Raw genomic sequence first — 21,028 nt, forward strand, 5'->3', positions numbered from 1 at the left:
GGTTGTGGAACCACTGTACCACAGTCCGGGGAGAGCCTGGAGGGGTCTAACTAAGAGAGCACCTGACTTCGCTTCAACTTCTGATGGTGGGGTTAGGCTCCAGGTGAATGCCAGGTGCTACTCCAGGATGGACCCACGGAACCATGGCAGCTAACCCCCAAGGAGAACAGGGATGCAGGACTGGCCAGGAACATGTGATGGCAAAAGCTGGACTGATATAGGAACACAGGATGGCCACAGGTACGGGATCACAGATGCAGGTTCACAGATGGTTCAGACTTGGCAGGTGAGTATAACGGCACAGGTTCAGGTTAGATGGACCAGGATCAGGACTTGACACAGGCAGGATGGATTCAGATAAAGGTTCAGTGTTCAACAGGATGGACTGGAACAGGAGAAGACAGGGTGGACGGGACAAATGGGATCAGAGGTTATGGGGACCTAACAACTAGATAGCAGGATACACTAAAGTTGCTAAGTCACCTCATGTTAGCAATGTGCGCTGGCCCTTTAAGAGGCCAGGAGCGCGCGCGCACACTATGCACACTTACAGGAATCCTGTGTGCCATGCACAAGTCCTGAGAGGGAGCAGACACTGAGAGAGCATAGCCAAGTGAGAGCACATGCCGACATCCCTGCAAGGGAGAGAACACGAGCAGTGGCGCCGCCGCTGCCGCAACAGTACCACCTTTATGCCCCCTCTTCTTCAAGCCTGCTAAGAATTTCTTAAGAAGAAATGACGAATGAATATTTTCCTAATGTTACCACGCCCTCTCTTGAGGTCCAAATCCCTTCCAATTGACTAAGAGAAAAGTTTTTCCTCTCACCTTCTTCAAATCTAGAATAGTCTTAACTTCAAAGACATCGACAGTGCTCATGGGAGCAGGCGTGACAGCAGGATTCTTGAAGTAGTGACTCAAGATGACTGGTTTCAGAAGAAATTCATGGAAGAAATTGGGTATCCGTAAGAAGCCCCGCAGCTTTAACTTGTAGGATGCAGCATTAATTTGCTTGAAGACTTCAAAGGGACTGATGAAGCGAGGAGCCAACATGTAGGACGGAATTTAAAGATAGATGTACTTAACCCCTTCACCCCCAAGGGTGGTTTGCACGTTCATGACCGGGCCAATTTTTACAATTCTGACCACTGTGCCTTTATGAGGTCATAACTCTCGAACGCTTCCATGGATCCCGGTGATTCTGACATTGTTTTCTCGTGACATATTGTACTTCATGTTAGTGGTAAAATTTCATTCAAATAACTTGCGTTTATTTGTGAGAAAAACGGAAATTTGGCGAAAATTTTGAAAACTTCGCAATTTTCCAACTTTGAATTTTTATGCCCTTAAATCACAGCGATACGGCACACAAAAAACTTGATAACTAACATTTCCCACATGTTTACTTTACATCAGCACAATTTTGGAACCAAAATTTTTTTTTGTTAGGAAGTTATAAGGGTTAAAAGTTGACCAGCGATTTCTCATTTTTACACCACCATTTTATTTTTAGGACCACATCACATTTGAAGCCACTTTGAGGGGTCTATATGATAGAAAATACACAAAAGTGACACCATTCTAAAAACTGCACCCCTTAAGGTGCTCAAAACCACATTCAAGAAGTTTATTAACCCTTTAGGTGCGTCACAGGAATTTTTTTGAATATTTAAAAAAAAATGAACATCTAACTTTTTTTCATAAAAAAAATACTTCAGGTTCAATTTTTTTTATTTTACCAAGGGTAACAGGAGAAATTGAACTGCAAAAGTTATTGTGCAATTTGTCCTGAGTACGCAGATACCTGATATGTGGGGGGGAACGACTGTTTCGGCGCATGGCAGAGCTCAGAATGGAAGGAGCGCCGTTTGACTTTTTCAATGCAAAATTGGCTGGAATTCAGATTGGACGCCATGTCACGTTTGGAGAGTCCCTGATGTACCTAAACAGTGGAAACCCCCTACAAGTGACCCCATTTTGGAAACTAGACCCCCCAAGGAACTTATCTAGATATGTGGTGAGAACTTTGAACCCACAAGGGCTTTACAGAAGTTTATAACGTACAGCGGTACAATTAAAAAATCATATTTTTTCCACAAAAATGATCTTTTCACCCCAATTTTTATTTTCCCAAGGGTAACAGGACCCTAAAAGTTATTGTGCAATTTGTCCTGAGTACGCTGATACCCCACATGTGGGGGTAAACCACTATTTGGGCGCATGGCAGAGCTCGGAAGGGAAGCAGCGCCATTTGACGTTTTTGGCTGGAATTGAGATCGGACACCATGTCGCGTTTGGAAAACCCCTGATGTACCAAAACAGTGGAAACCCCCCACAAATGACACCATTTTGGAAACTAGACACCCTAAGGAACTTATCTAGATGTGTGGTGAGAACTTTGAACCCCCATGGGCTTCACAGAAGTTTATAACATAAAGCCATACAATTAAAAAATCATATTTTTTCCACAAAAATGATCTTTTCACCCTCAATTCTTATTTTTCCAAGGGTAACAGGACCCTAAAAGTTATTGTGCAATTTGTCCTGAGTACGCTGATACCCCACATGTGGGGGTAAACCACTATTTGGGCACATGGCAGAGCTCGGAAGGGAAGCAGCGCCATTTGACGTTTTTGGCTGGAATTGAGATCGGACACCATGTCGCGTTTGGAAAACCCCTGATGTACCAAAACAGTGGAAACCCCCCACAAATGACACCATTTTGGAAACTAGACACCCTAAGGAACTTATCTAGATGTGTGGTGAGAACTTTGAACCCCCATGGGCTTCACAGAAGTTTATAACATAAAGCCATACAATTAAAAAATCATATTTTTTCCACAAAAATGATCTTTTCACCCTCAATTCTTATTTTTCCAAGGGTAACAGGACCCTAAAAGTTATTGTGCAATTTGTCCTGAGTACGCTGATACCCCACATGTGGGGGTAAACCACTATTTGGGGGCATGGCAGAGCTCGGAAGGGAAGCAGCGCCATTTGACGTTTTTGGCTGGAATTGAGATCGGACACCATGTCGCGTTTGGAAAACTCCTGATGTACCAAAACAGTGGAACCCCCCACAAATGACACCATTTTGGAAACTAGACCCCCTAAGGAACTTATCTAGATGTGTGGTGAGCACTTTGACCCCCCCAGTGCTTCACAGAAGTTTACAACGCCCGGGCGTGAAAATAAAAAATTCATATTTTTTCCACAAACATGATCTTTTAGTCACCATTTTTTTATTTTCCCAAGGGTACCAGGAGAAATTGGACCCCAAAAGTTGTTGTCCAATTTGTCCTGAGTATGCTGATACCCCATATGTGGGAGAAAACTACTGTATGGGCACACGTCGGGGCTCGGAAGGGAAGTAGTGACGTTTTGGAATGCAGACTTTGATGGAATGGTCTGCGGGTGTCATGTTGCCTTTGGAGAGCCCCTAATGTACCTAAACAGTGGAAACCCCCCACAAATGACACCATTTTGTAAACTAGACCCCCCAAGGAACTTATCTAGATGTGTGGTGAGCACTTTGACCCCCCCAGTGCTTCACAGAAGTTTACAACGCCCGGGCGTGAAAATAAAAAATTCGTATTTTTTCCACAAACATGATCTTTTAGTCACCATTTTTTTATTTTCCCAAGGGTACCAGGAGAAATTGGACCCCAAAAGTTGTTGTCCAATTTGTCCTGAGTATGCTGATACCCCATATGTGGGAGAAAACTACTGTATGGGCACACGTCGGGGCTCGGAAGGGAAGTAGTGACGTTTTGGAATGCAGACTTTGATGGAATGGTCTGCGGGTGTCATATTGCCTTTGGAGAGCCCCTAATGTACCTAAACAGTGGAAACCCCCCACAAATGACACCATTTTGTAAACTAGACCCCCCTAGGAACTTATCTAGATGTGTGGTGAGCACTTTGACCCCCCCAGTGCTTCACAGAAGTTTACAACGCCCGGGCGTGAAAATAAAAAATTCGTATTTTTTCCACAAACATGATCTTTTAGTCACCATTTTTTTATTTTCCCAAGGGTACCAGGATAAATTGGACCCCAAAAGTTGTTTTCCAATTTGTCCTGAGTACGCTGCTACCCCATATGTGGGAGAAAACTACTGTATGGGCACACGTCAGGGCTCGGAAGGGAAGTAGTGACGTTTTGGAATGCAGACTTTGATGGAATGGTCTGCGGGTGTCATGTTGCCTTTGGAGAGCCCCTAATGTACCTAAACAGTGGAAACCCCCCACAAATGACACCATTTTGTAAACTAGACCCCCCCAAGGAACTTATCTAGATGTGTGGTGAGCACTTTGACCCCCCCAGTGCTTCACAGAAGTTTACAACGCCCGGGCGTGAAAATAAAAAATTCGTATTTTTTCCACAAACATGATCTTTTAGTCACCATTTTTTTTATTTTCCCAAGGGTACCAGGAGAAATTGGACCCCAAAAGTTGTTGTCCAATTTGTCCTGAGTACGCTGACACCCCATATGTGGGAGAAAACTACTGTATGGACACACGTCGGGGCTCGGAAGGGAAGCAGTGACGTTTTGGAATGCAGACTTTGATGGAATGGTCTGCGGGTGTCATGTGCGTTTGGAGAGCCCCTGATGTACCTAAACTATTGAAACTCCCCACAAGTGACCCCATTTTGGACACTAGACCCCCCACGGAACTTATCTAGCTGTGTGGTGAGCACTTTGAACCCCCAAGTGCTTCACAGAAGTTTATAACACTCGGACGTGAAAATAAAAAAATCATTTTTTTCCACAAAAATGATATTTTTGCCCCCAATTTTTTATTTTCCTAAGGGTAACAGGAGAAATTGGACCCCAAAAATTGTTTTGCAATTTGTCCTGAGTAGGCTGATACCCTACATGAGGGGGTAAAACACTGTTTGGACGCATAGCAGAGCTTGGAAGGGAAGGAGCACCATTTGACTTTTTCAACTCAGAATTGGCTGGAATTGAGATCAGACGCCATGTTGCATTTGGAGAGCCCCTGATGTGCCCAAACAGTGGAAACCCCCAATTCTAACTCCAACCCGAACCCCAACACGCCCCTAACCCTAGCCCTAACCCTAGCCCTAACCCTAGCCCTAGCCCTAGCCCTAACCCTAACCCTAGCCCTAACCCTAACCCTAACCCAACCCTACCCCAACACACCCCTAGCCCTAACCCTAGCCCTAATGGAAAAATGGAAATAAATACATTTTTTTAATTTTATTATTTTTCCCTAACTAAGGGGGTGATAACGGGGGGTTTGATTTACTATTTATGGCGGTTTTTATGTTTGGCGGCTGTCGCACGCTAAAAGACGCTTTTTATTGTAAAAATAGTTTTTGCATCACCACATATTGAGAGCTATAATTTTTCCGTATTTTGACCCACCGAGTCATGTGAGGTCTTATTTTTTGCGGGACGAGTTGACGTTTTTATTGGTACCATTTTCGGGCACGTGAAATTTTTTGATCGCTTTTTATTCCGATTTTTGGGACGCAGAATGAACAAAAACCAGCGTTTCATGAATTTCTTTTGGGGGGGGTGCGTTTACACCGTTCCGCGTGCGGTAAAATTGATAAAGCGGTTTTATTCTTCGGGTCAGTACGGTTACAGCGATACCTCATTTAGGTCGTTTTTTTATGTTTTTGTCGGTTTTATGCAATGAAAACTATTTTATATAAAAAATAATTATTTTTGCATCGCTTTATTCTGCGAGTTATAACTTTTTTATTTTTTCGCTGATGATGCTGTGTGGCGGCTTGTTTTTTGCGGGACAAGATGACGTTTTCAGCGGTACCATGGATATTTATATGCGTCTTTTTGATCGCGCGTTATTGCACTTTTTGTTTGGCGGTATGATAATAAATCATTATTTTTTGCTTCGTTTTTTATTTTTATTTTTTAAGGGGTTCACTAAAGGGGTTAACTAATGGGACAGTTTTATAGGGCAGGTCGTTACGGACGCGGCGATACCTAATATGTGTACATTTATTGTTTTTTTTTATTATTATTTTAAAAAAATGAATTTATTGGGGAATATTTTTTTTTTTTTTTACTAATTTATTTGGCGATTTTTTTTAATTTATTTTTACACTTTTTTTTTAATTTTTTTTTACTTTATTACATAGTCCCAGGTGGGACATCACTGTCCTGTGACAGATCGCTGATCTGTCACATCACAGATCACTGTGACAGATCAGCAATCTGTCACAGGCAGTGCACAAGGCTTCCTCATGCCTGCGCTTTGCAGGCACTGAGGAAGCCAGCTTCCCCAGGCCCCCGAAGGCCCCCGTCGCCATCTTGGATTCGGGGGCCTGGAGGATAGGAGTCCCCCGCAGCAGCGCTGCACATTGCGCTGCCGTGGGGGGCTCAGGGAAGCACGGAGGGAGCCCCCTCCCTGCCGATGCTTCCCTTTAACTCCCGGTACACCGCGATCGCGTTTGATCGCGGTGTGCAAGGGGTTAACGTGTCGGGGGCGGTCCGTGACCGCCCCTGACACATTGTGCCGGGTGTCAGCTGTGATAATCAGCTGACACCCGGCCGCGATCAGCGGCGCTCACCACGTGGGCGCCGCTGATCGCGGTAGACGTACTATCCCGTCCCCGGTCATACGGGCCCGGGTACCGTGGACGGGATAGTACGTCTCATGTCAGGAAGGGGTTAAAGGACAAACACACTCTATCTCCATGATGATACCTTACCTCTTGTCCGCATGCTTCTTCATATGCAAAGATGATCTTTCCAGAGTGACTTTAGTGTCCTCCCATATCTTCAAGAAGTCCTTAGTAAGATGATTTGCTGCTGGTATACCAGAGGCGGACGATTCCAGAAGGGCAATTCCTGGCTGTTGCCCAAAAACATTGAAGAATGCAGAACTTGCAGAAGACTCACTTATGTGATAGTTATAGAAGAAATTTACTCATAGTAAGAGTTTGACCCAATCATCATGATTTGCGTTAATGAAATGCCTCTGGAAGTTGGGCAGTATCTGCTTGAATCTCGCTACCTGTCTGTTGGATTGAGGATGGTATGCAGATGAGAAATTCAGGACAATGCTCAGAAGTCTACACAAAGCCCACCAGTATCTCTGTGTGAACTGGACACCTCAGTAGGAAATGATGTGGCGAGGGAATCCATCAAGTTCTGGAGCGGACGGAGCAGACGAAAGGCCAGGCAGTGGTGTGAAATGTGCCATCTTCGAGAAGCGATCCACCACTACCCAAATGACAGAACAGACAGAGGACACAGGAAGATCTGTAACGAGAGCCATTGCAATATGCTTCCAGGGAGCCGAGGGAACAGGGTGTGATAAGAGTCGCCCAGACGCAAGTTGTCTAGGAGTCTTGTTACAGGCAAAGGAAGGGCAAGCAGAAACAAACTTTCCTTAAGCATGGTAGGCTACCAGTAGTGATGAGATAAGAGCTGCAAAGTCAAAGCGGCATGTCCAGCCTCCTTGGATGAATGCCCTGATTGCAGAATTTGCCTCTTATTTGATTCTGACCCTAAAGTCTTTCCCTGAATAATTTGGGGTAGGTTTACAGGAGTCATATTGACCATCTTGGATGGCTCGATGATGAATTGAGGTTCTTCTTGATCGGTGGGCAGCAAGGAGCAGGAAAGTGCGTCAGCCTTGATGTCCTTGTCAGCAGGCCAAAAATGCAGTATGAAATCAAAACAGGCAAACAAAACAAGAAGCTGGAGAAGAGGATTTATAAATGAAACCCCTAGTCAAATTTTCCTTGACATACTTGGACATGGATAGAGTCTCCGCTTGGGACACAGGATAAATATGGCCTTGTGGATGTGAGGATCCTGGAAGAAGATCTATGGGACAGTCATTTTTTGCCAAAGACGTCCACATGTGACCAGTAGTCAGATGGTAATCCTGATAGAGAAGATGGTGCCACCAATGGCCGGACTGGTCGATCAGGTACTAGTAGTGATGGGCGAGCACTAAAATGTTCGGGTGTTCGTTGCTCGGGTTGAGCATATTGAAATGCTTGGGTGCTCAACCCGACCAAAGAGCCCAATGTACTGTACGTCCATGGGAAACTTGAGCATTTTTGCTGCAGCCTCCCCGGGGTTTTTTTCTAGGGACTAAAACAGTGGAAATCGATGGGAACAGTGCTCAAATGACATGGGAACATCATGGGGAAGAGCCCTGGAAGCATTTTTGACCACTGTGAACAATGTTGTCAGTCTGACGTCACTTTAAAGGCAACAATAAAACATACAAAAACGAAACCAAAATGCATTTTCCTGGGAAATATGTTAAGGAACATTATTTCCAGGATTATGAATGATTTGTATATAAGGCAAAATAAAAAACCCCCCCAAAAAATGCTCCTCCACCACTTGGGCTACTTTCACGCGTAACGTTTTTGATGCGTTTTTCAACTTTAGCATTGCTTTCAACCAAGACAAATACATTCACTGGGAAATGTCATTTTAACATTTTACAACCTTATCTGGCCATGTGATGTGTGACACATCATCTGACACATCCTGTTTCATTTATGAAGGAGGGACTCTGAAAGTCATAAAACCTATTTTTATAGGGCCATCAGGCGGCCTTTACTAATCTTAAAGGTCCAGCATTCTCTCCTCACTATTATTAGAGAGCCATCAGCCGGCTATGCTTTGTTGCTCCCTTTATTAAACAGTGGGTTTCCTATACTGTTATAGCCAATGCATTGAATGCAAGGCCTGCCCCAAATTTGGACACCCCCAATAACCCTTTGACGAGACGTACAGGAGGGCCACCTGAGAGCAATGTTCCCATTATTAGGAAGTTGGTACTCCCATACAATTTGCCTATGCCTTGCATGCAAGGCCTACCCTGCTTCAAATTTAGACGCACCCCAATACCCCTTTGAAGCCACGTACAGGATGGCCACTTGAAAGCAATGTTCCCATTATTAGGGTATAAGTTGGTACTCCCATACTGTTTGCCTATGCATTGAATGCAAGGCCTGCCCTGGCTCAAAGTTACATGCACCCCAATAACCCATTTGAACCGACATCCTGGATGTCCACATGAAACCTAAGTTCCCATTATTATTAATTTGGTACTACCATAGTGTTTGCCTATGCATTGAATGCAAGGCCTGCTCCAAATTTGAACGCACCTCAATAACCCTTTGAACAGACATCCTGGATGACCACATAAAACAAAAGTTCCCATTATTATTTATTTGGTACTACCATACTGTTTGCCTATGCATTGAATACAAGACCTGCCCTGGCCCAAAGTTACCTGCACCCCAATAACCCATTTGAACAGATGTCCTGGATGGCCACATAAAACCAAAGGTCCCATTATTATTAATTTGGTACTACCATAGTGTTTGCCTATGCATTGAATGCAAGGCCTGCTCCAAATTTGGACGCACCCCAATAACCCTTTGAACAAACGTCCTGGATGACCACATGAAACAAAAGTTCCCATTAGACCACACTTGGAGTATTGTGTGCAATTTTGGACGCCGCTCAAGAAAGACATTACTGAACTTGAAAGGGTTCAAAGGCGGGCTACTAAAATGATAAATGGAGTTGGTTCACTACAATACCCAGAAAGGTTATCAAAATTTGGTCTATTTACTCTAGAAAAGAGAAGACTTAGGGGAGACCTAATATATATGTACAAGTATATCAGAGGGCAATACAGAGATCTCTCCAATGAACTGTTTGTACCAAGGACTATGACAAGAACAAGGGGGCATTCTCTTCGTTTGGAGGAAAGACAATTTCTGCACCAGCATAGAAGAGGGTTCTTCACATTAAGAGCAGTGAGGCTCTGGAATTCTCTTCCTGAGGAAGTGGTGATGGCCAACTCACTGAATGAATTTAAGATAGGAATGGATGCTTTTCTTGTGAGTAACAGTATAGAAGGTTACGAATAACATAATATTGTAGGTAGATGGTTGACCCAGCTTAGGGGAAGGAATTTTTTTCCCTAAGGAGAAAATTGGCTTCTACTCTGTGGGTTTCTTGCCTTCCCCAGGATCAACAATGGAGAACATCTACACTAAAAATAGGCTGAACTAGATGGACATAAGGTCTTCCTTCAGCCTTCAAAACTATGTTACTATGTTATTATTATTAATTTGGTACTACCATACTGTTTGCCTATGCATAGAATACAAGGCTTGCCCTGGCCCAAAGTTACATACACCCCAATAATCCATTTGAAAAGACGTTCTTTATGTCCAAATGAAACCAAAGTTTCCATTATTTTTAATTTGGTACTACCATACTGTTGGCCTATGCATTGAATGCAATTGAATGCAAGGCCTGCCCTGGCCCAAAGTTACATGCATCCCAATAATCCATTTGAAGAGACGTCCTGGATATCCAAATGAAATCAAAGTTTCCATTATTATTTATTTGGTACTACCATACTGTTGGCCTATGCATTGAATGTAAGGCCTCCTCCAAATTTGGATGCACCCCAATAACCCTTTGACCAGATGTCCTGGATGGCGACATGAAACCAAAGTTCCCATTATTATTTATTTTGTACTCCCATACTGTTTGCCTATGCAGTGAATTGCAGTGATGAGCCTGAAGAACCTGCATTGGAGAATGTGAGTGTTGAGGCTGAAGACCCGGCAGTGGACAATTTCAGTGTTGAGGATGAAGAACCTGCATTGGTGGATTGCAGTGGTGAACCTGAAGAACCTGCTGTGGACAATTGCAGTGTGGATGCTGAAAACCCGGCAATGGACAATTGCAGTGTTGAAGATGAAGACCCGACAGTGGAGCATTGCAGTGTTGAGTCCGAAGAACCTGCATTGTAGCATTGCAGTGTTAATGAAGACCACCTGGCAGTGGAGTATTTCAGTGTTGAGCCTGAAGAACCAGCAGTGGAGAACTGCAGTGTTGAGGCTGAAGAACCTGCATTGGTGAATTGCAGTGGTGAACCTGAAGGAAGCAGCAGTGGACAATTGCAGTGATGATGCTGAATACCAGGCAGTGGAGCATTGCAGTGTTGAGCCCAAAGAACTTGCATAGTAGCATTGCAGTGTTGAGGAAGAACAACCAGCAGTGGGGCATTTCAGTGTTGAGCCTGAAGTACCTACAGTGGAGAATTGCAGTGTTGATGCTGAAGAACCTGCATTGGTGAATTGAAGTGGGGAGCCTGAAGAACCTGCACTGGACAATTGCAGTGTTGAGGCTGAAGACCCGGCAGTGTACAACTGCAGTGTTGAGGATGAAGACCCAACACTGGAGCATTGCAATGTTAAGACTGAAAAACTGGCAGTGGAGACTTGCATTGTTGAAGCTGACTAACCAACCAAGTTTAGATTATTAGAAGTGGGTCTCCCATACTGTTTGCCTATGCAGTGAATGCAAGGCCTGCCACAAATATGGACACACCACAATACCCCTTTGAAGAGACGTGGAGGAGGGCCTCCTTAAAATCTGTTCCCATTACAAAGCTGACAATGAATTGAGGCTTGCAAGAGACGTCAAAAGCAATAATAAAGGATTTTGGGGATATGTCAAAAGTAAAAGAAAAGTCAAAGATGCTATAGGATTTTTGCAGGATGAAATTGATGAACTGGTAAGACAGGATGTTGATAAGGCTGAACTTTTAAATTCCTATTTTGCATCTGTTTTCTCTCAGAAAGGAAATGTAACATCAACTGTTCTTCACTGTCCTATTAAGGGAATAGAAGAATCCAAGATATCTATAAACAGAAAGATAGTGAGGAAACACTTAGCTAACCTAAATGAATTCAAGTCTCCAGGTCCAGATGAATTACACCCCAGAGTACTGAAGGAGATAGCAGAAGAAATTTTTTAACCCCTCTCCCATAATCTTTGAAAATTCTTGGAGAACAGGAGACGTCCCAGAAGACTGGAGAAGAGCAAATGTTGTTCCTATCTACAAAAAGGGAAAGAAGGTGGACCCAGGCAACTATAGGCTGGTGAGTCTGACTTCTATACCAGGAAAGATCTTTGAACAAATTATTAAACAACATGTATGTAAGTACCTGGATAAGAATGAAGTGATTAAACAGAGTCAGCATGGGTTTGTAACTAATATGTCATGTCAGACTAACTTAATTTCCTTCTATGACAGAATCACTGATTGGGTGGATCAGGGAAATGCTGTAGATATAGTATATCTTGACTTCAGCAAAGCATTTGACAAAGTATCTCATATAATCCTTATTGAAAAAATGGCTAAGTATGGAAGGGAAAAGGCAACTGTTAGGTAGATTCATAACTGGCTTAGTGATTGGACCCAAAGAGTGGTCGTAAATGGCTGCACATCCAGTTGGAAGAATGTCTCAAGTGGGGTACCACAGGGCTCTGTCCTGGGCCCTGTATTGTTCAACATCTTTATCAACGATTTAGATGAAGGCATTGAGGGTAAACTGATTAAATTTGCTGATGACACAAAGCTAGGAGGGATAGCTAATACTAGAGATGAGAGAGAGGATTCAAAAAGATATAAATAAACTGGAGCAGTGGGCAGCAACTAACAGAATGTTTTTTTTAACAGGGAAAAATGCAAAGTACTACATCTGGGCAATAAAAATGAAAAAAGCATATATAGAATGGGAGGAATAGGGCTAAGCAACAGCACATGTGAAAAAGACTTCGGTATACTATTAGATCACAGACAGAATATGAGTCAACAGTGTGATGCAGCAGCAAAAAAGGCAAATGCAATTCTAGGATGTATTAACAGAAGCATACAGTCTAGATCACGTGAAGTCATTATTGCCCTCTACTCCTCTTTGGTCAGACCTCATCTGGAATACTGTGTCCAGTTTTGGGCGCCATATTTTAAAAGTGACATCAACAAACTGGAGCAAGTTCAGAAAAGAGCAACCAGAATGGTGACCGGTCTGCAAACCCTGTCTTTTGAGGAAAGGTTGCAGGATTTGGGAATGTTTAGCTTGCAAAAGAGAAGACTGAGAGGAGACTTAATAGCTGTCTAAAAATATCTCAAGGGCTGTCATATTGTAGAAGGATCATCTTTATTCTCATTTGCACAAGGAAAGACTAGAAGCAATGGGATGAAACTGAATGGGAGGAGAGACAGATTAGATATTATAAAAAACTTTTTGACAGTGTGATCAATGAGTGGAACAGGCTGCCACGAGAGGTGGTGAGTTCTCCTTCAATAGAAGTCTTCAAGCAGAGGCTGGACAGACATCTGTCTGGGATGATTTATCGAATCCTGCTTTGAGCAGGGGGTTGGACCAGATGGCCCAGGAGGTCTCTTCCAACTCTACAATTCTATGATTCAATGATTCTATTCTATGACCTTTACTCATCCACTGTCGTCTCAACTATGTTGCTGCAGATACCATTCAATTCACTTCTTCTCTGCTCTGCAAAATTCTCCCACATCTACTATGGATGGCTAGGGATTCACTTCACACACCGTGTGGCAGCTATACAGCTCAGGAACAGAGACGTCTGAACTGCACCAGGGATCCACCCTCGACTAACTATAATCAGGAAATCTCTCTCACTAGTTCCCAGCTACCACTCCTATGATTAACCCTGAAGTGAACGACAACTGTGCTCTATAATGAATGTGCTCTATTATAAAGTGTACTCAGTGCCCCCATCTAGTGTCCTTTCTAATAACTGCACTATCCCTAACTTACATATAATAATATGGCAATGAAACACATATATACATCTTACACATAATGCACAGAAGCATAAATATGAGACATTCAAATATGGCAATCATGTACAAGCAAAACAGTATCAACATTTACAGGGCTAGGCCCTGACACTCTTACATACCCCCTTCCTAGAACCATTGCTGTCCCCGGCAATGTAAAAGCACTATTAGCATTTTACTAGCAAAGATAAATATACTGTACATTTTTTTTACATATCAAACTCTCTTTACTCTACAAAGATTCTTCACACAAGAAAACAATAAAGTGCAATTTTTTCTTTTAACCCCTTTCTGACATTGGACATACTATCCCGTCCATGGGACCTGGGCCCGTATGACCATGGATAGAACATCATCATGATCAGCTGTGCTCACGGGGGAGCGCAGCTGATCGCGGCCGGGTGTCAGCTGATTATCACAGCTGACACCCGGCACTATGTGCCAGGAACTGTCACGGACCACCCCCAGCACATTAACCCCTGGCACACTGCGATCAAACATAATCGCAGTTTACCAGGGGCATAGGGAAGAATCGCACAGGGAGGGGGCTCCCTACATGCTTCCCTGAGACCCTCGGAGCAACGCAATGTGCTCGCCTTGTTCCGAGGGCCTCCTCCTTGCAGGCCCCTGGATCCAATATGGATGCGGGGGTCTTCGGGGTCCTGCAAGAAGGTGGCTTTCTCAGCGCCTGCTGAGAGCAGGCGCTGAGAAAGCCTCCTGCAGTGCCTGTCAGATTGCTGATCTGACACAGTGCACTGCAAAGTGTCAGATAAGCGATCTGACACTATACAGTGATGTCACCACCTGGGACAATAAAATAAAGTGGGAAAAAAAAAAAAGTGGAAAAATATTTTTTTTAAAATTCCTAAATAAATAAAAAAATTCCCTAAAAAATTATATTTTTTTGTAAATAAAAAACAATAAAAGTACACATATTTAGTATCGCCGTGTCCGTAATGACCCGTCCTATAAAACTGTCCCACTAAACCCCTTTAGTGAACCCCTTAAAAAAAAACAAGGCAAAAAACAATGCTTTATCATCATACCGCCAAACAAAAAGTGCCGATGAAAACGCCATCTTGTCCCGCAGAAAATGAGCCGCCATACAGCATCATCAGCTAAAAAATAGAAAAGTTATAGCTCGCAGAATAAAGCGATGCAAAAATAATTATTTTTGATATAAAATTGTTTTTATTGTATTAAAGCACCAAAACATAAAAAAGATATAAATAAGGTATTGCTGTAATCATACTGACCCGGAGAATAAAATCGCTTTATCAATTTTACCCCACACGGAATGGTGTAAACGCCACCCCCAAAAGAAATTCATGAAATGCTGGGTTTTGTTCATTCTGCCTCCCAAAAATCGCAATAAAAAGCGATCAAAAAATGTCATGTGCCCGAAAATGGTACCAGTAAAAACTGCAACTCGTCCTGCAAAAAATAAGACCTCACATGACTCTGTGGGTCAAAATATGGAAAAATTATAGCTCTCAAAATGTGGTGGTGCAAAAACTATTTTTACAATAAAAAGCGTCTTTTAGCATGTGACAGCTGCCAAACATAAAAACCCTCTATAAATAGTAAATCAAACCCCCCTTTATCACCCCCTTAGTTAGGGAAAAATAATAAAATTAAATGTATTTATATCCATTTTCCCATTAGGGCTAGGGTTAGGGCTTGGGGTGTGTTAGGGTTAAGGCTAGGGTTAGGGTTGGGATTAGGGTTAGGGGTGTGTTAGGGTTAGGGCTAGGGTTAGGGGTGTATTGGGGTTAGGGTTATGGCTAGTGTTAGGGCTGTGAGTGTGTTAGGGTTAGGGCTAGGGTTAGGGTTGGGATTAGGGTTAGGGGTGTGTTAGGGTTAGGGCTAGGGTTAGGGCTAGGGGTGTGTGAGGGTTGGGTTGGAGTTAGAATTGGGGGGTTTCCACTGTTTAGGCACATGAGGGGCTCTCCAAACGCGACATGGCATCTGATCTCAATTCCATCCAATTCTGCGTTGAAAAAGTCAAATGGTGCTCCTTCACTTCCAAGCTCTGCCATGCACCCAAACAGTGGTTTACTCCACATATGGGGTATCAGCCTACTCAGGACAAATTGCATAACAACTTTTGGTGTCCAATTTCTCCTGTTATCCTTAGGAAAATAAAAAATTGAGGGCAAAATTATCATTTTTGTGGAAAAAAGTATGATTTTTTTAATTTTTATGGCTCTACGTTATAAATGTCTGTGTAGCACTTGGGGGTTCAAAGTGCTCACCACACATTTAGATAAGTTTCTTGGGGATCTAGTTTCCAAAATGGGGTCACTTGTGGGGGGCTTCCACAGTTCAGGCACATCAGGGGCTTTCCAAATGTGACATGACACCCGCAGACCAAACCATCAAAGTCTGCATTCCAAAATGTCACTACTCTTCTGAGGCCCGATGTATACCCATACAGTAGCTTTCTCCCACATAAGGGGTATTGGAGTACTCAGGACAAATTAGACAACAACTTTTGGGGTCCAATTTCTCCTATTATTTTTTGGAAAATAAAAAAATTGGGGACTAAAAGATCATGTTTGTGGAAAAAATATGATTTTTTTATTTTGATGCCCGGCTGAAGCACTTGGGGGTTCAAAGTGCTCACCACACATCTCGATAAGTTCCTTGGGGTCTAGTTTCCAAAATGGGATCACTTGTGGGGGGTTTCCACTGTTTAGGCACATCAGGGGCTCTCCAAACGCGACATGGCGCCCAATCTCAATTCCAGCCAATTTTGAGTTGAAAAACCCAAACGTCACTCCTTCCCTTCCGAGCTCTGCCATGCGCCCAAACAGTGGTTTCATAATTTTACGGCTGTACGTTATAAACTTATGTGAAGCACTTTGGGGTTCAAAGTTCTCATCACACATCTAGATAAGTTCCTTTGGGGGTCTAGTTTCCAAAATAGTGTCATTTGTGGGGGATTCCACTGTTTAGGCACATCAGGGGCTCTCCAAATGCGATATGGCGTCAAGCCAATTCTGTGTTGAAAAAGTCAAACGGGGCTCATTCCCTTCCAAGCTCTGCCATGTGCCCAAACAGTGGTTTACCCTCACATATGGGGTATCAGCGTACTCAGGACAAATTGCACAATAACTTTTGGGGTCCTGTTACCCTTGGGAAAATAAAAATTGGGGGTGAAAAGATCATTTTTTGGAAAAAATTATGTTTTTTTAATTGTATGGCTGTACGTTATAAACGTCTGTGAAGTCCTTGGGGGGTCAAAGTTCTCACCACACATCTAGATAAGTTTCTTGGGGGGTATAGTTTCCAAAATGGGGTCACTTGTGGGGGGATTCCATTGTTTAGGCACATCAGGGGCTCTCCAAACGCGACATGGTGCCCGATCTCAATTCCAGCAAATTCTGCGTTGAAAAAGTCAAATGGCGCTCCTTCCCTTCCGAGCTCTGCCAAAACAGTGGTTCCCCTCCACATATCAGGTATCAGCATACTCAGGACAAATTGCACAATATCCCTTGGTAAAATAAAAAAAATTGGACCTGAATAAATTTTTTTGTGAAAAAAAAGTTACGGTAAATGTTCATTTTTTTAAACATTCAAAAAATTCCTTTGAAGCACCTGAAGGGTTAACAAACTTCTAGAATGTGGTTTTTAGCACCTTGAGGGGTGCAGTTTTTAGAATGGTGTCACTTTTGGGTATTTCCTTTCATATAGACCCCTTAAAGTGACTTCAAATGTGATGTGGTCCCTAAAAAAAATGGTGTTGTAAAAATGAGAAATTGCTGGTCAACTTTTAACCCTTATAACTTCCTAACAAAAAAATTTTGGTTCCAAACTTATGCTGATGTAAAGTAAACATGTGGGAAATGTTACTTATTACGTTTTTTGGGTGCCATATCTCTTTGAATTAAGGGCATAAAAATTCAAAGTTGGAAAATTGCAAAATTTTCAAAATTTTCACCAAATTTCCATTTTTTTCACAATTTAAACGCAAGTTATATGAATTAAATTTTACCACTAACATGAAGTACAATATGTCATGAAAAAACATTGTCAGAATCACTGGGATCCATGGAAGCGTTCCAGAGTTATTACCTCATAGAAGGACAGTGGTCAGAATTGTAAAAATTGGCCCGGTCATTAACATGCAAACCACCCTTGGTAAAAAAAAAACTATTTCCACATATGCCATAAAAAATTTTTTCTTTAAAAAAACAAAAAAACAAAAGGTGCCCTCCCCCTTCCTACGAGGGAAGCACAGCGTATGTCCATGCTTCGTGTCGAAAAAACGTCTGAGTCTCCTTTTCCAGGTGTAGTTCTGCTACAGGAGCGCAACAGGTGCAATAGAAAAACAAGAAAACAATCTTCAACAAGGGTCCCGTAGACCATCATGAATTCTCCAGAAGAGCGTTGCAGGGTTCCCTATCCTGGGGAAAGCGGAACAGTCCCTGAGAGGTGCAACGTGCACTAGAAGGGAAAAGGGCCTAAGAGAGTTCGGCGGCTGTATCTTCGCTTGAGGCCAAGGCCGTGGCACGGGCCGAAGAGGACTCTGCAGCCGCAGAGTCTCCAAACTGAGAAGAATTAGGGGCAGAGGCGTCCTCAGTTGCCTCTGTACGTGGATCCATATTTTCTTTGGAGGATTCGCTTTCCTCCGGGCACAGAATAACTACCACGGCGTAGTAACCTCGAGGGCAGTACTCTTTAAAGAAGGAGACCCAATCTCCCACTTGCAGGGCTCTCCCATGTTTGATGGAGGCGGCATTTATGTACACCTTGTTGCTGGTGTCAGCCTCCTCAATGGGGCCACTCTCAACATTGGTATATACGAGCTGGCCGTATGTGTGACGAGCAGGCATTGCAGCTTCTCCCTTCTGGTGGAGACCCCCATATTTCCTGCTCTTAGCCTTCTTTCGCAATAATGTCCGATATCCAGACAGATGGGTAAACGGATGACAGGGGCCCGGTGGTGCTGGGGATGCCTGGCGGGAGTGCAAGTGACGCGGACCTTGGGCCTGGTTTCGTTACAGGGTGACAGCGCAGGGGCTACGTGGTCCACCACCGTCTGAGGTTGAGATGCACTCACCTCCATAGGTTTGGCTGCTCCGCTCAGGCTGGCTCTCAGCTCCTCCAGGTACTGGCGCATGCAGGAGGCCGGGGTCTCCACCGGCTCATCGGTCTCCTCCTGCCAGGCGGGCTCCACTGTCTCGCCGTCACCTCCGGAACTGTCTTCTGGGATGCACTGGGGTCCTTCCTCCTGCCCTCCAGAAGGAACAGCTTCTGGGCTCACTGGTTCCTTGGGGTGAATAAGCGGTGCTTCATCCCTCCGGGTCTCCAGCACGGCCTGTGCTTTGGGTGGATGCATCTCCTGTCTGTCGGCCGGCTCCGGTTCAGCAGGCCCAGCTGTCATGGGTTCCATGTCCTGCTGCGGGTCTCCGTCTCAAGTGTTTGTTCTTCTCTGATGTGCGGGTAAGATGTATGGCCTCCTCTTCACGTCGCCACCGCCACTCCATTCGCCAAATGCCTCTGCAGCCACACCGATACATCGTGTCTGAAGGCCCGTGTCTTACTGACGCCAGACAGCTGCACTTAGCACTTTCTGCATGGCCACTCCTGTTCCAGGGCGGGGCTCTCTCCGGCCTCTCCACCCATTTTTCGGCATTAGGTGGAAAAGGGCGAATGTCTGTCTGCACATACCACTCCTTCCAGAGGTAGGCCCGACATTGTTGACAGCTCACGTTTGGCGCCATCCAGATGCTGTCACGCCCACAAAGCGCACCTTGTTGACAGGGACAGTCCTTTTGGGTGCCACAGCTCTCCATCTTGGTGGTCGCCATCTTGGGGGCCATAGGATCACTCTCCAGTTCCTCCTTAGTCAAATCTGGTACTTTAGTCACATCCAATTTGTAATATTTTTCGTCACATTTCAATCTGTACATTACAGATCACTGCATTCAGTTTCGCTCTTCCCATATACTTCATCACCGCTATGGTCTCACCGCCATATGGGGCAGCGAGATCCTGCCGATTACCCCACATGTAAAACCATCGTACTTACTGTGCTGGCAGCTGCTTCGTTTCTGGTGTGTCCACATTCTTCCTGAAGTTAAAAGGATTGGAGGCAGAGCCCAGGATAACTATTTATTTTCCTCAGGACACAGTACATCCTATACACCATTAACACACTTGACACGGTACCAGCAATACATCTTCTCAGCTTTCCCTAGCTTCTTCAGCTACACCAGAGTGGACCACAAAGTCACTACGGACGAGGAGCCTGGTAAAAACAGCACTTCGACCTCTCTCCCTGGAACCGACTTCAGTCCAGGCACGGAAATACTCGTCTACTAGGTCGTCCACACCCTTTTGGTTATCCTGCCCGAGCACTCGCTGGTGGTCCACTCAACTACTTCATCAGCACCCAGACTTGGCTGACCTTTACTCAGTGACTCATCCACTGACGTCTCTACTATGTTGCTGCAGGTACCATTCACTTTACTTCTCTGCTCTGTACAATTCTCCCACATTTACTATGGATATCTAGGGATTCACTTCACACACCGTGTGGCAGCTATACAGCTCAGGAACAGAGATGTCTAAACTGTACCAGGGGTCCACCCCCGACTGACTATAATCAGGTAGAGTTGAGCGACTTTTGGTTTTTTAGGGTCGCGTTTCGTTTCGTGAAACCCGACTTTTCCAAAAGTCGGGTCGAGCAAGATCGTCCGATTATAGGGAAAAGTCGGGGTCGTCGCGAAACACGAAACCCAATGTAAGTCAATGGGGAATAAAAGTCGGCAGTGAGAGGAGGACAGGAAACACACCTACAGTGCCCATTTGAATGCCAAAAGCATCCATTCTTCTTACTTAAGCTTGTCAACCTTAATTAACTTCATAATACAAGTTACGCACTGAAAAATGGGGGTTATTTGGCTAAAGTTGTGGGGGGGGGAGGGCTGGCTGCAGGTTTTCATGTGCCCTGGGCGAAAGAGCGCCCCTTTAACACATACCACAACTCATCATGCTCCGATACGGCAGATAAATAGCGGTATAGTACAATGAAAAATACCTCACTTTTTACATCTCATGACGAGGCCCATCTATTTCTCCATACAGAATCATTGGTCCCATATAATGTTTGAAACAGTATATGATGAGCTCCACATAATGCTACAGTATATGTTGGTCCCCATGGATGAAGCTCCACTGTCTTATGGGCCCAAATAATGCTCCAAACATAATGGGCCCCATTTCTAATGCTCTAGTGTATAATGGGCCCTGTAAATGCTGCTCCAGTGTCTGATGTCCACCTTTGGAATGTTCCAGTGTATGGTGGGCCCCATCTATCATTCTCCAGAGTATAGTGCTCCCCAAAAATTGCTGTCCCAACA

Source organism: Dendrobates tinctorius, unplaced genomic scaffold (assembly GCF_039654945.1).
Source record: "Dendrobates tinctorius isolate UK_male_01 unplaced genomic scaffold, ASM3965494v1 ptg000377l, whole genome shotgun sequence".
Taxonomy (NCBI): domain Eukaryota; kingdom Metazoa; phylum Chordata; class Amphibia; order Anura; family Dendrobatidae; genus Dendrobates; species Dendrobates tinctorius.